Raw genomic sequence first — 13492 nt, 5'->3', positions numbered from 1 at the left:
CTAAAAGTCGAGTTTTTTTTGCACATTTTCAATAAAGAACAAAGTATACGAGCGCGAAACGCGAGGTGAAATTCTGGCAATTAAGATATAAAAATGGGGCATTCTAAGCACTTTTCATAATTTGTAACATGATGGGCATCTTATTTAACAATTTGCAAGCGCAAAGCTTAAAAACGTCCTTTATAAAAGAACAATTCATCAAATAAAAACGATTATTGTGAACGCGAAATGTTCTTTTATTTTTATTTTTTTCAGGTTTCTACCTAAACTGGGATAATGTAATCAATTTTTGTAAATCGGAAAAATGATGGATATCGTGCTAAATGTTGATATTCCAATCAGAAATCTAAACAATTCCAGCTCATTTTGAAATAAAGAACAAGCTGCGTATCTCAACACAGATTAATGTTAGCACGAAGAACGAGTTTAACAGTAACACGCAGTGCAATTATGGAGAGGACATTGTTGTTAAATATGAATTATGCGAGCGCGAAGCGCCAGTTAGATTGAACAGGATTCTGAAACAAATAATGAATCTCGAATCGCAAGCAGAATGATGTGTGCATATTGACTCTAAAAACATGATATTTTAAGGTCTATCTTATGCTCTTCAGCAGATTATCATTTCTCTCAATGCAATGTGGTCGCGAAAAGCGAACGATTTTTATTCGTTTGGTGTGTCGTGACCTAGTTTATTGAATTATTCTTTTTACCTCTGGTTTCATTTTCTTTTCTTCCTTTTCTGATATTTTTGTTTTCCTTCCTTACATCCTCTCGTGCTCTTTTGTCTTCCCTCCTTTTTTGCTCTTGGCAAACGGCGGGGTTCTGCGGAACCACCAGAACCTCTCCCTTGGCTATTGGCTTGAATTGTAATACCAGAAAATGATGAAAAAATGAATAATACATGTGTACATATCTTTTCTTTTTTTGGGGGGGGGGGTGGGGGTGGGGTTGTTTATTTACATTACAAAACAATTAGAGAAAAAATATGTGTCATCTTTGAAAGGGTGCCTTTATTTAAAAGGTTACTGAACAAACTTTGGGTCTTATATTTGAAGAAATACGATTCAATTTCATTAAGACTGATCCATTGTGGGTGTGTTTAATCAATCAGGTTGGAATATTGTCTTAATACTTAATGTAATACGTATCTAAAAAATAAGATAAGCCTTAGCACGGACAATGGCAATAACATCATTCCCAAAATGAAATATTTTATATATGGTTAACTTATCATTTTATAAAATTTAATGTCTACGGCACTGTGTGGACTTTGAACTTTACTTTTCTTGAGCAGTTGAACCAGTGTAGGTCTAGACTCTGAACTTTGTCATTTAAATGTTGAATATAGTCAAACGGATATGTATAAGAACGAGAATGTATTTTTTTTCCTAGGATTTATTACTTGAACTGTTTACGGAGGCAAAATATGAAATTGACACACATACACCAATGGTAGAAGGCAGGCACTCATTCTTTGTAAACGCGTGAAGCAACCACGAGTAGGGTGTATAATCATGATAATTACACGCCTAGGAATTTAGCTGAGGTAAGACCACTACTCCGTTAACTGCGGAATTTGATTTTTTTGACGCATCAAGGAAGATTGTTGCCTGAATTTACTTCTTTCCAGTAAGGTTTGTTTTCACTAATTTCTCTCAGTTACTTACATTCTAAAACCCTTAAGTAAGAAATCTTCCCGAAATAATGATGTTGCATCTTTTAATTGTTTCCGACTATAAGCCATGTAGTCTGAGCGTCTTGGGCAACTAACAAGGTTGATATGTATGTCAGATATACAAATACCCTGTATTGGTATTATTATTGTAAAAATTAGTATTATGACATGTCATATTTCTCATCGATAATCATAAATATGTATAAAATCTTGTTACAGAGAATAGTCAGTTTTTTTGTGAATTTTGCATGTTACTAGTTACTAGTTACTTGTTTACACTGTTTACAACAGTGGTGGTAAACAAGTGACATAATCGATGATGTTATGAACTGTTTTAGTTTATATTATATTTCATTAAGACTATTTGCAGGTTTTTAAATAGAGATTACTACATGAACCCGCCTTAGTGTCATCTATACCTGGAAACTCCATCAAAAGAAAAATGCCCAAAAGGGATGAGAAACTGACCAAAGTCCGCATTAGAAAAAAAACAGATATCATTTCGTTTTTCTTGATTATCTCAAAATGAACTATATTACGGAGGTGACACGATATTTGCTCTTACGACAATTTCTCCAGTTTGAATTTCGTCTAGGATGTATGGTTAGGGTAAGGGTTGCAAATAGGTTTTATGTTAGGTTTAACATGTTCAGGGTAGGGTATAGTGTTAAGCCCAGAGTTGAATTTGGTAATTCGATTGGTGTGTGGAATCTATAGCGGAGCAATCGTCGCCAGAGATAATGTAATTGAAACATCACAGAACTGCATGGGCTGTTATATTGCACAATGGATATTCTGTTGTCGCCATTCAAATTAATATGCTGTTTTGCACTTGAAACTTCCCAGGTGTATATTCCCCCTTATTATCCACCTCTGAATATCGAACTTTTTAAACTATAATTTCGGACATATGCTCCGCAGAAACTGTCGTGTTGACCGGTGTAGATAGATGAACATACCAGTCATTTGACTCCAGTATTAAAATTACGGTGTTAGTAAACATACACCCACGGGCGTTTAATTCAACACATAAAGGGTGTCATTGCAGCACCTTTCGTAGTTACTTTGACACTATTTTGTTTTAATTTATGTATATCTTAAAGTATAAGGCAGAACTTTGACACCTGTGGTCCTCTATTGGTACACCAAACTGGTGTAAGTTTTAAGGTTTATTTCTAATTCGTCTGATGCCAATTCGTCCAATTGCCAACTCGTCTACTATCATTTCGTCTACCATCAGTTTGTACCCTTTCCACATGGTCTAATTACCAATTCGTCCACTCACCATTTCATCTAATAACCAGTTGTTCCAATAGCATATTAAAAAAAACAGATTTGTGTGTTCTTTGGGCCTGGTGTTGCCATCATAAAATGATGACAAGCCGCATATGACTGCCACGTAATAAACCATAATTAAATTAAAAGTACAATGTTATACATGAAGCTTATTATATATATATATACATATAAATCTGTCCATTTTGGGAGCTAAAGGGATGTGTTGGCGGAAGGTGAATTCCACAGCTGAGCCGTCCTTGGTATATATCAAGATTGATGAAGAGAAGTGTTTGATTTTAGGACAGTGACTTTGTAGGGGTGGGCCGCTGCAGTAGAGCGCAACGGACATTTGGGGCCAAGGGGAAGACTTCTAGACAACTCAAGAGATGGTTTCAGGAAGAAGTGGCGGTAGAAAGTACAGAGAGATGCAGCATTTCTCCGGTGCTCGAGTGGATAAAGCCCAACCTTGGAAGGGTCTTCAATTTTCAGGAGATGGAGTGCTTTCCGCTCTAACCAATCAATACGTGTGATTACACAGGTACCTGCGCCAGCCAAAATTGGACATGCATATTCCATTAAGGATCTAATATAAGTTTTGTAGACTGTGACTCCTGCCTTGAATGGAAGGAAATCTCTTGAGAGGCTCAAGGTTAACAACCTCTTTGCAACCTTTTTGGCAAAGTATTGGCGATGGTGACACCGAGTAGGGTGATACTCTTTGTTGGTTTTAGGGCTGAGTTCATAAAGTAGAGAGGAGGTTGGTTCTGGTTTCGTTTCCTACCGATGATCATCTCTTCTGTCTTCCTTGCATTGAAGGTGATGCACCAATCTGTTGCCCATTTCTCAATTATCAGCAAGCCACGTTGAAGACTCTCAGCACAGATGATTCTGTCGTGATAATTTTTATGACAATATGTAGGGTTAATTCATCACCAAAGAGGTGAAGACCGTGTTCTACTTGGGAAGTCAGATCGTCGATGTACTTAAGAAAGAGTAGGGGCCCTACCCCATCTCCCTATTGCACACCAGCAGTGATGGTCTTGGATGTTGAAGTCAAGCCATCTAGAACAACATCTTACTGCCTACTGGCTAAGAAAGAAGAAATCCATCCATATATGTTGCTACAAATGCCAGAGAATGACAATTTGGACACAAGACAGAGATGCCAAACACGATCAAAGGCTTTATTGATGTCCAAGGCGTCGTTCCACCACTGAATGATATATGAAAGTATGTCAACGTTGGATATCTTTTCCCCGGAACCCATATTGTCTATCACTCAAAAGTTGGTGACTTTCAAGATATTTTCGAATTTGGTCGCCAATTATGCTCTCCATTACTTTCGAGATAATCGAAAGCAATGACATGGGGTTCTAGTTCGATGCATCATATGTGTTCGCTTTCTTTATTGCTATCAGTTACAGATTTGACCAGTTTCCACCACTGCTTACTGTTAGCATGCTTGAGTTCTTGCTCTACGTGCTGCGAGAACTTAGGACGAGCTCTGCGTATAGTACGCTGGCATTCAGATTTAGATTCCAGGTATAGGATCCAAGGATCTCTTGTGCGGTTCTTTTCCCACCGTTTTGTGGGCCTTCTGTTTTTTTTTTAACAGCGTCATGACATCTGTCATTGAACCATGGCTTTTCTGAGTACTTGTGTTTGATAGCCCTGGATGGTATGAAAAGGTCCATAGCCTCACCAATGTTTTCTTTCACACTGTTCAAGGCGATATCGATACTATCAGCAGTGTGTGCCTTTGAAAGGGGGGGGGGGGACCAGTCAGCTTCAGACAGGAAAGAGCGCATACCATCCTACTCAGCCTTGTCACACAGCCAGGTTTTGCGCTTGCCAGCTTTGCTTGTAGTCGGAAGTCTGTAGTTAGCTACATCCGCAACCATATAGTGGTTAGGAGTTCCGAGGGTTCAACAACTGATACCACGTGGTTGCCAGAAGAAGTAGTCAGGAAGAGGTTCAGTTTGGAACAGCTTCCATCCCGTCCAAATCTGGTTGTGTCATTTACAAGTTGACAAGTTTGTTGAGTGTGGCAAAGTTGTATGCAGATTCACCATGGGCATCTGTCTTTGTGCTTCCCAGCCACTCTTCATGGTGAGCATTAGGGTCACCCAAAATAATAATTTCAGATCTGGGGTGGAGCTCTTGGACAGTGTCAATGTAGTCTGATATGGCATTATAGACGCTGCGTCAGCAGATGCTGGTCTATACACACAGAACATGAACACCATGGCCCGAATTCTCGAAGGGTGGCTAACTTAGCCCATGGTGCTAAATCGCGTAATTTGACGTCATTTAGCCCATGGTGCTAAATTTTGCATTTCTCGAAGCTCGGCTAACTTAGCCCGGGCTAAATCGTGGGCTAAATCGCGTCATTTGACGTCACAAATTTAGCCACCCCTTTGGCCATGGGCTAAATCGTGGGCTAAATTAGCCCACTGATTTTGACCAATCAGAAAGCAGATTATCAACATAAACAATAATTGTTTTATTTTCTGCATCGCGAGAACGAGCCGACGATATGGACGGGAAGGGGGTCGTAATGCCGTATTTATCTTCACATCTTCGAACAAAACCGTAAGTATGCATTTTGACGTAAGAGTTTTGATCATTGTAGAGCCTTCGGCTGATTTTTCATTTATCTGTGCCAACGCGAAATATCAGAATATGATTCGGAATACCTGATGATGCGGAAGTCTTACATCAAGAGTTACAGCATGAAGTAATGACACAGTCCCATACTTTCAATTTTGTGTGTGACTGACTGACTGTCCTGTGCAGTCTGTCCATACACACTCCAAGGATCACGATCGACCGCGTTCAGAAAAACTGCTGTAAATGAAGTGAACGGTGTTCCCAATATCATGATAATGTCCTTATAAAGCTTAGATCTGCATGGCATGGGCCATTGGATAGGCGGGGGGGGGGGGGGACCTGCCCCCCCTGAAATGTTTGTTCCCCCCTAAAATTTACTATTTAGGTTGTTTGATGACTTTTTTTTTTTTTTTTTGCTTGTCAAAATTTTTTGCGATCCCCTCCTAAAATTTAGGTTTATAACCTTTTTTTTTGTCTTGTCTTTCCGTTAATGCCCACAATCATTATTTTGATTATTATGGCATATGAATGTCAATATTGACTTGACCTGAATTTTGCCGGGACCGGCAGGTGCAATACACCGGGTGAACACCCTACCGTACTCTTTGACGAATAGTGACGGTGTATTGGATTTAACGTGCATAGGTTGGGTTTCTCCTATACATGGGACCAACATTTGCGTCCTTTCCGATGGACGGAGTGCTTTCCAACTGCATTCACACCTGCACTGAATACAGTGGTGAGGCACGCTAACACACAACACTAAATAGCATCAGATTTTTTTGTTAGACGCGTTTCGGCATGAGCGGGACTCAAACCCCTCACGAGTCACGTTGAGATCTACGATCTTATCCGAAACATGCGCTCTAACCGACTGAGCTACACTGCCTTTTTTGGGGCTTGTCAAATTTTTTCCGTGTCCATCCAAAAATTTCAGGTGGCCCCCCCCCTTAATTTTTTGGCTTCCGCCGCCAATGTAGCTATGGCCATGCTGGCCAGGGCAGGGTTATCATAAATGACTAGGCCTAGAGTATAGTAATTACGGTATGGCAACTGCAAAACTCACTCGGTCACTGGCATCGCAAAGACAAGCTAAGTAAAGTGACCTGAAAGTTTACTTTAAAGTTTGATGTTTTCTTTATTTCAATTTTTGAGTCATTACTCATCACTCAATCAATGAACAAGGTCATGATAGAATGATTACTCATTTCTTGGGGGGGCATTCACCCAGGTTAAAAATAGTGGTGGATTGATCCACATGATGGAGCCTGTGTATAAAACTATAAAAAAGAACTGCCCACTCATCAAGTTTTGTCCCCAACCCCTCCCCCCCCCCCCCCCCCCTCCAAGAAGAAAAAATACTGTGACTTTGTGTTTGGGAATGTTGATGTTTCTTTGAAAAAAAAATAAATGCACCCGTGAGGCCATGACTCATCATTATAATTTATAGACCCCTGTATTTCTTATTTTTTTGTATTAATCTCTTCTATAAAGTTCTAAAACTTATGTCACCTAGTACTGTGTATAGATCTAGATTATTTGGAATGACCTTTGTTTCTGGGGATTGTTTTCTTTAACAATTTTTTTATTTACATTGGGAGGCAGCGTAGCTTAGTAGGTTAGAGCGCATGTTTCAGATAAGATTGTAGATCTCAATGTGAGGGGTTCGAGTCCCGCTCATGGGCGGAAATCTGTCCCGAAAGGTAGGGGGGGGCAACGGGCTGATCCAGCCTTCGCCAATGGGGGGGGGGGGGTGAAAACATTTTCAGCCATATGTTAATCCCTGATCGGCTGGTTGAAGGTAATTTTTGTCTGTTTCATTGAAGGAGTAGTCCTCATGGTCACTTTTTAGCTTTATTCTTATAAATCAACATAAATATATGATATCATTGTCCTTATATAATGCTAGCGCGAAGCGCGAGCAAAATTTTTTTGGAAAATTTATGTATTTTTTTCCTAAAATTTGAACATTCTGGGCAATGTTTGTTATCTTGAAAAAGATGTATATACAACTGAATATATATTACGACCGCGAAGTGCGAGCAGAGATTAACTGATGGAAAAGGTACCTGTTAAAGACTGTTTGCAATTAGCCATGAAGACGTTACATATTTCAACAATCAAATAATGCGAGCGCGAAGCATGAGCGAAAATTTTATATAGTGACATGAAAGATTGTTTTTATTTTCCAAGTTTTTCCCTCATCTTATTTTATTCACTCTGGAAAATTTGACAAGCAAAAAAAAAAAAAAAAAAAGGGTTTTCACCCAAAATGTAAGGTCATTTAGTCCAAAATACATGTATTATTTCGAATGTTAATGATGCATTTTTCTCCATCATAAAAGACCAAAAATAGTAGGGGGGACATTTGATATTGTGTCCCCCCTACTATTTTTGGTAGGGGGGACATATCTCCCCCTGGGATTTCCGCCCATGGTCCCGTTCAAGCCAAAATTTGTCTAACAAAAAATCTGATGCTATAGCATTTTGTGTTCCTGTTAGCATGTCTCAGACTCTCATCACTGTATTTAGTGCAGGTGTGAATGCAGTTGGAAAACACTCCGTCCATCGGAAAGGACGCAAATGTTGGTCCCGTGTATAGGAGAGTCACAACCTATGCACTTTAAAACCAATACACTATTCGTCAAAGATGGGTGTTCACCCAGTCATGGTATTTATTGCACCTGCCGGTCCCGGCAAAATTCAGGTCATTGAGGTCAAGTCAAACTTGACGTTCATATGCCATAATAATATAATGATTGTGGACATTAACGGAAAGACAATGCTACCATCAATCATCCCCACTGTAGAGCCAAAGAAGTTCAGCGGAACAACCAATATACAGAGAGTAGAGACTGAAATTTTTGGTCTACCATTTAATTAACATGCAGGTAGACAATTTTGAAGTCATTGTGCATGTTTATTATTTCTATTTGATCCCTAGATCAAATAAATCCCTTTAAAGTACCAACAGGAGCACACAAAATATTACTATTTGTACTAACAAGTAGATTCTAGATTAGACCAAAAGCGTCAGTCTGCGACTCTATCTATGTACATTGGTTGTTCCGCTGAACTTCTTTGGCTCTGCTTACCAATTGGGATTATAGTAAAATGTCAGAAATTGTTGAATAAATCCCCCAAAACAACAGTTATTCCTGTCTAATTCTTGATAAAGATAAATATCATACAGTATTACGATATCAGAATTTATCAAGTCTACTACTGATTGTTATTCATATCATAGTAAGATTTTTATTTCCTTTTTATTTCTTCATTATTAGGCACTACCTAAGCCACAATACTGAAAATGGCTAATGTTCTCCAACAGTGTCGTCACTCATCATTGTTGAGTATGGAGTATGGAAAGAGAGGTTTGTTTCATTTTTTTTTATTTCATTAATTTTCTAACCATAAGAAAATCTTGATATATCGGTTTCCTATTTTATGCCAACTGTAACCAATTATATTTTAGGGGCCATCTTTTTTTGTTATCACAATAAATGAAAACCTGTTTGATGGATAACTGTAATCTTATTATGTTACACTTACTGCAGAACATGTTAAAGTCATTTGTAATTTCCTTTCCATTATTTTGATTGGGTAGGCAGTTTACCTTTAGAGTGACGATGTTCGGAATATGGCAAAAAAGGTGATGATCTCGGAATGCATGTCCACAATCCATATTATTTAACTCGTCCACATTTTAAAATTTTATTTTTTACTTTATCTAACCCACAGATACTTGAACATGTTGGAATGTCACCTTGAGGACCAAGATATGGGGAGAATAATGCTTGAATGGTGCACAGATGAGTCTTTTCAACTCTGGTATGCTTCTCCAAGAAAACGGCCATGCACATCACCAGAATGCTAGAACAGGATCAGGGAGTGAATATCTGAGGAAGGGTTCTTTTCCAGTACTTTGATACAATTGTCTTCACTTCATTTTTTTGCTGTTGGTGAGTTATTTCCCATCTACTTAATGTCCCATGATAATGAGCTTTTGTCAATAGTATGTTTTTTTTTTCCTTAATACAATACAAATCAAACTTATGTAAAAATAATCCAGAATAAAGACAAAATAGTCATAATACATTATGAATACAAAATAACGATGTGAGCTTAAAGCCATCATGAGCGGTTATGCAACTTCACCCAAGCTGACATGATCTTACTTGTATGTATGCAGTCAACTTGGCCCTTACATACTGTATTTCATCCTTTTTCAGTCCTGTTGTTAGTCAAATTTTATTATAATTTGATTCTCTTCATATGTACGATCAGACAATTTTAAAGAGTTAACTGCAAAATTTTCTATTGCAGGAGAAATGAGAAATCGAAAAGAAAATGCATTTTGCTTCTTCAGGTAAAAGGGGTATTACTATTAATTGTTACATCAATGAAGATATATTTCTAGAAAGAATACTGAAGAGCAATTTTTTAAATATGTATTCTGTTCTTGATCCTTACTGCAGGTATCCTTTGCTCTTCTTTTTTGATGAATTCCTGCCTGCATTCTCTCGTCAATCAATCAAGATAGCGTGCTATTTCGCATTCCATTGGCCATGTCATAATCTACGCATGAACATGGACACTGAGTTAAAACTGGTAGCTTGCTCAATCCGGTACATCTCTTGACTGTCACCAGCTAGTTATTCCTAGAGGTTTTAAAGCTACTGTACCACAGCCAATTTGGACAGCACCATCTCAAGACATAAACTCCTGTACCTTGTAACACCAGGATGTAATAAATTGACAGGTTTATTACTTATTTGCAAAGAAAATAATATTTTCTTAGTTGTTGGGGTGTTTCCACGCATTCCTGTATTTCAATAGTGATCTAATGACCATCTTGCTTTTAAAACCCAAATTCACAATATTTTTCTTGTTTGATAAAAGGTTAGGTACTTCTGGGTGGATATAAATGACACACATGTTGGGTTAATAAGCAACAGTTGTATCATACTTAACTCAGTTTTGCCAAGAGATGGACTGACTTTAGGTCATTCTTATTATTCAAGTCTATTGTCTCACTTATCTTTTTTTTAATTAAGAATCAATGCTTAAATCATCATGGTTTCAATTTTAACCCTATAGACTGGGCTATTTCAACGTCTCAGAAGACTGGGGGGGGGGGGGGGGCTGATTCAGCCCCCCCCCCCCCGCCACCCCCAGGTCTTCTTAGGATTAAGACCTGTTTATTCATAAAATAGTCACTTGCCTTGGCATGTGCAGCTCCCTAATGTGTCAAATTTAAATCATATAATTTCATTTTGGTGAATTAATATCCTTTTACTTTCCAGCTTTTCGTAGGCACTTCGATACACTGAAATGAGCACTATATAAATGCAAACTACCAGTAATATTATCAATTTAATATTACTATTATTATGATTGAATCATCCTTCTTTAGTGTCTTTCAGAAATATATTTGACATTTTTTCCGAGTATCTTATCATTCATAGTGATAAATGTAGACAGTAAATTAAATTTTTTGTGTCATATAAACGACTTTTGATCTAATTAAAAAAACAACAATGTACTGAATAAACTAATCTATCTACTATAAATGTACATACGTTTTGTTTATATATTGTATTCCAGGTGTGTTATCAGCAGAAAACATGATTTTTTTTTCTCTCTCTCCATGTGCCTGTGTTCAGTTATTACAGGAGGCAAAAAATAAATTAATATAAGAAATACTTTATTCACTTTCAGATTAAAATTGTGCCAAGGAAAGATTAAGGTTATGTGTAAGGCAGGGGTGGTAGTAATGTGAATGATATGTTGGTAAAGGTTGTGTATGAAGGAAGTAAACTGACTGCTTGTGCAAGAGGATACAATTAGAGAAAATTGCTGTAGTGGGTACTACAATGTTATTTATTATAAACTTTTAATTGGGAGAAAAGTTCTTTGGTATGTAAAGATACATGATAAATGTGCATGTGATGAAAGCAAATGAGAAGTGAAAGGAGGGAAGGTAGCTATATCACTGAGAGAATGACATGTGGGGTTAGCATATCATAAGACTTTGTTTAAATGTTAATTTTTATTGTAGGAATTGTAATCCCCTCAGAAATGATTTTATTTTTTTTCTTTAAAAGCAGGGGCATTTTGACCAAATATCCCAAATTAAGCAATTGGTCTTCGGGAGGGGATGGAGGGGGGCAAAGTTATTACAAGGCAGGGGCTGCGGAACAGTTAATCACAATCGGTCAAGGCCCTCCCCCCCCCCCCCGGTTCCGCAGCCCCTGCAAGCTGGACACCAGGCTGATAATTTCAAAATTGACCATAATTAGCAATTATCTTTCAATCTAGGAGTACCTTGGACATTTTGTCATAATTTCCTCCAATTTCAAATATATTTTTATGATCGGTGGAATACCGTTTTTACTCATCCAGGGTTCATAAGTCAACATTTTTCTGGCTAAAATACTGTATTGCCTTTGAAAAAATGAATACATGCTCTTACGAATGTGCAAGCATGGTGTCTAACTTGGTTACCCCCCCCCCCCCCCCGCCAACTGGAGTAGCAATAACAGAAATAAGTTAGGGATAATGCAATTACGGTGACCAGTGAGTGCTCTTGGAGGAGCTTACCAATTAATATCTTGGCTCCTTCCAAAATTGTTAGCTCTGGCACAAATGTTGGAAGTTTTTGCTCGCGCACAACTTTTTCAAAATTAATTTTACCAGATACGCCATATCAAGCCCCCTTTAAATTTTTGGTTCATCCAGGACTTCATCGATCATGGGGTGCAGAAATTAAATGTTCCTCCCCCCCCCCAAAAAAATAGATAAAATCAATCGAAAAAAAATAAGGTTGAAAAAAAAAAATAAACTAGTTAAGTAAATTATAAGAGGTAGACTATAAATAAAGGAATAAAAATAACGAAATAAACAAATTTAAAAGAATTCTGTTTTTGAAGGTGAAAGATAATTAAATTATTTAAAAATAAATAAAAATAATTAAAAAAGATCTCCAACATATCGTACGGTAAAAAATATCAATGAAATGTCATTTTCTCAGAAAATTGAAAGTGGCCATTACTGTGAATTGAGTATAATTATCACTAATAAGCAAATCATTTTACACCCATTCCTGAAAAGGAAATATAACTTAGTCATTACGAACAATTTATAACTTGAAATTTTTGCATTTTATAACGTATGGGGCGGCTGCTCGTTTATGATGTCACACATCCAAAACTTCAAACTGAAAGAACTAAATCTTTAATGGATTTTTCTCAAACCTTCGCCAATATCTATTACATTTTTTGTGCTGTTTTATAACAATTTTTCAGGGTGAACTTCCCCTTAAAATATGTTGTCCATCCAATGTTTTCTACCATTGGAGGAAAAATTTGAATGACCATTATTTCATATAATACAATACAAAAAACGGAGACGATATGACATCATCAATTTGCTCATGTAAATATCTCACTGAAATAATGAAAATCTTTAGCATGCAATGGTGTTGTTATTGCTTGCACCATGTGTACTTTCGATAGATTGATAGTGTAAATTTCAAAAGAACTTGTTAAATGTATCTTGATAATAAATTGGGAATATACAGTACGTATGGAAATAAAAAAATAATTTATAGATTCGTGTGTTCATTGCATGCTGTTCTTTATGATATTGTACTATAGCCATGTTTTGTGATTTAGTGACCAGAGGGGGAGAACAGTATTATGTCAAGCAATGCAATGGGAGCGCTGTGTTTCATAAATGTTAGAGACCCCCATCACAATGTTAAAGCATCTGAAATTATATTCCAATGTGTTCAAGATTACTTACCTCAAGAGCGATCCAGCGATCACCTTGATTGCCTGACTTAGCAAACACTAAATGCTCTGATGTCAAGACGGTCGTTCAACTATATTACCAACGTTAACGGAACAAGAAGCATTGTCATGC

At 37.4% G+C, this 13492-nt stretch overlaps 1 long non-coding RNA gene across 1 annotated transcript; it reads left to right on the top strand.

The window, feature by feature from the left end:
- Positions 1-5439: 5439 nt before the first annotated feature.
- On the top strand, positions 5440-10657 carry LOC135154947 (uncharacterized). Its single transcript, XR_010294337.1, has 4 exons — positions 5440-5548; positions 8851-8940; positions 9308-9528; positions 10045-10657. It is a non-coding gene; the product is annotated as an uncharacterized LOC135154947 (long non-coding RNA).
- The last annotated feature ends 2835 nt before the right edge of the window (positions 10658-13492 follow it).

This window comes from Lytechinus pictus, chromosome 8 (genome assembly GCF_037042905.1).
Source record: "Lytechinus pictus isolate F3 Inbred chromosome 8, Lp3.0, whole genome shotgun sequence".
NCBI classification, from domain to species: domain Eukaryota; kingdom Metazoa; phylum Echinodermata; class Echinoidea; order Temnopleuroida; family Toxopneustidae; genus Lytechinus; species Lytechinus pictus.
This window is presented reverse-complemented; position numbering and strand designations above follow the sequence as displayed.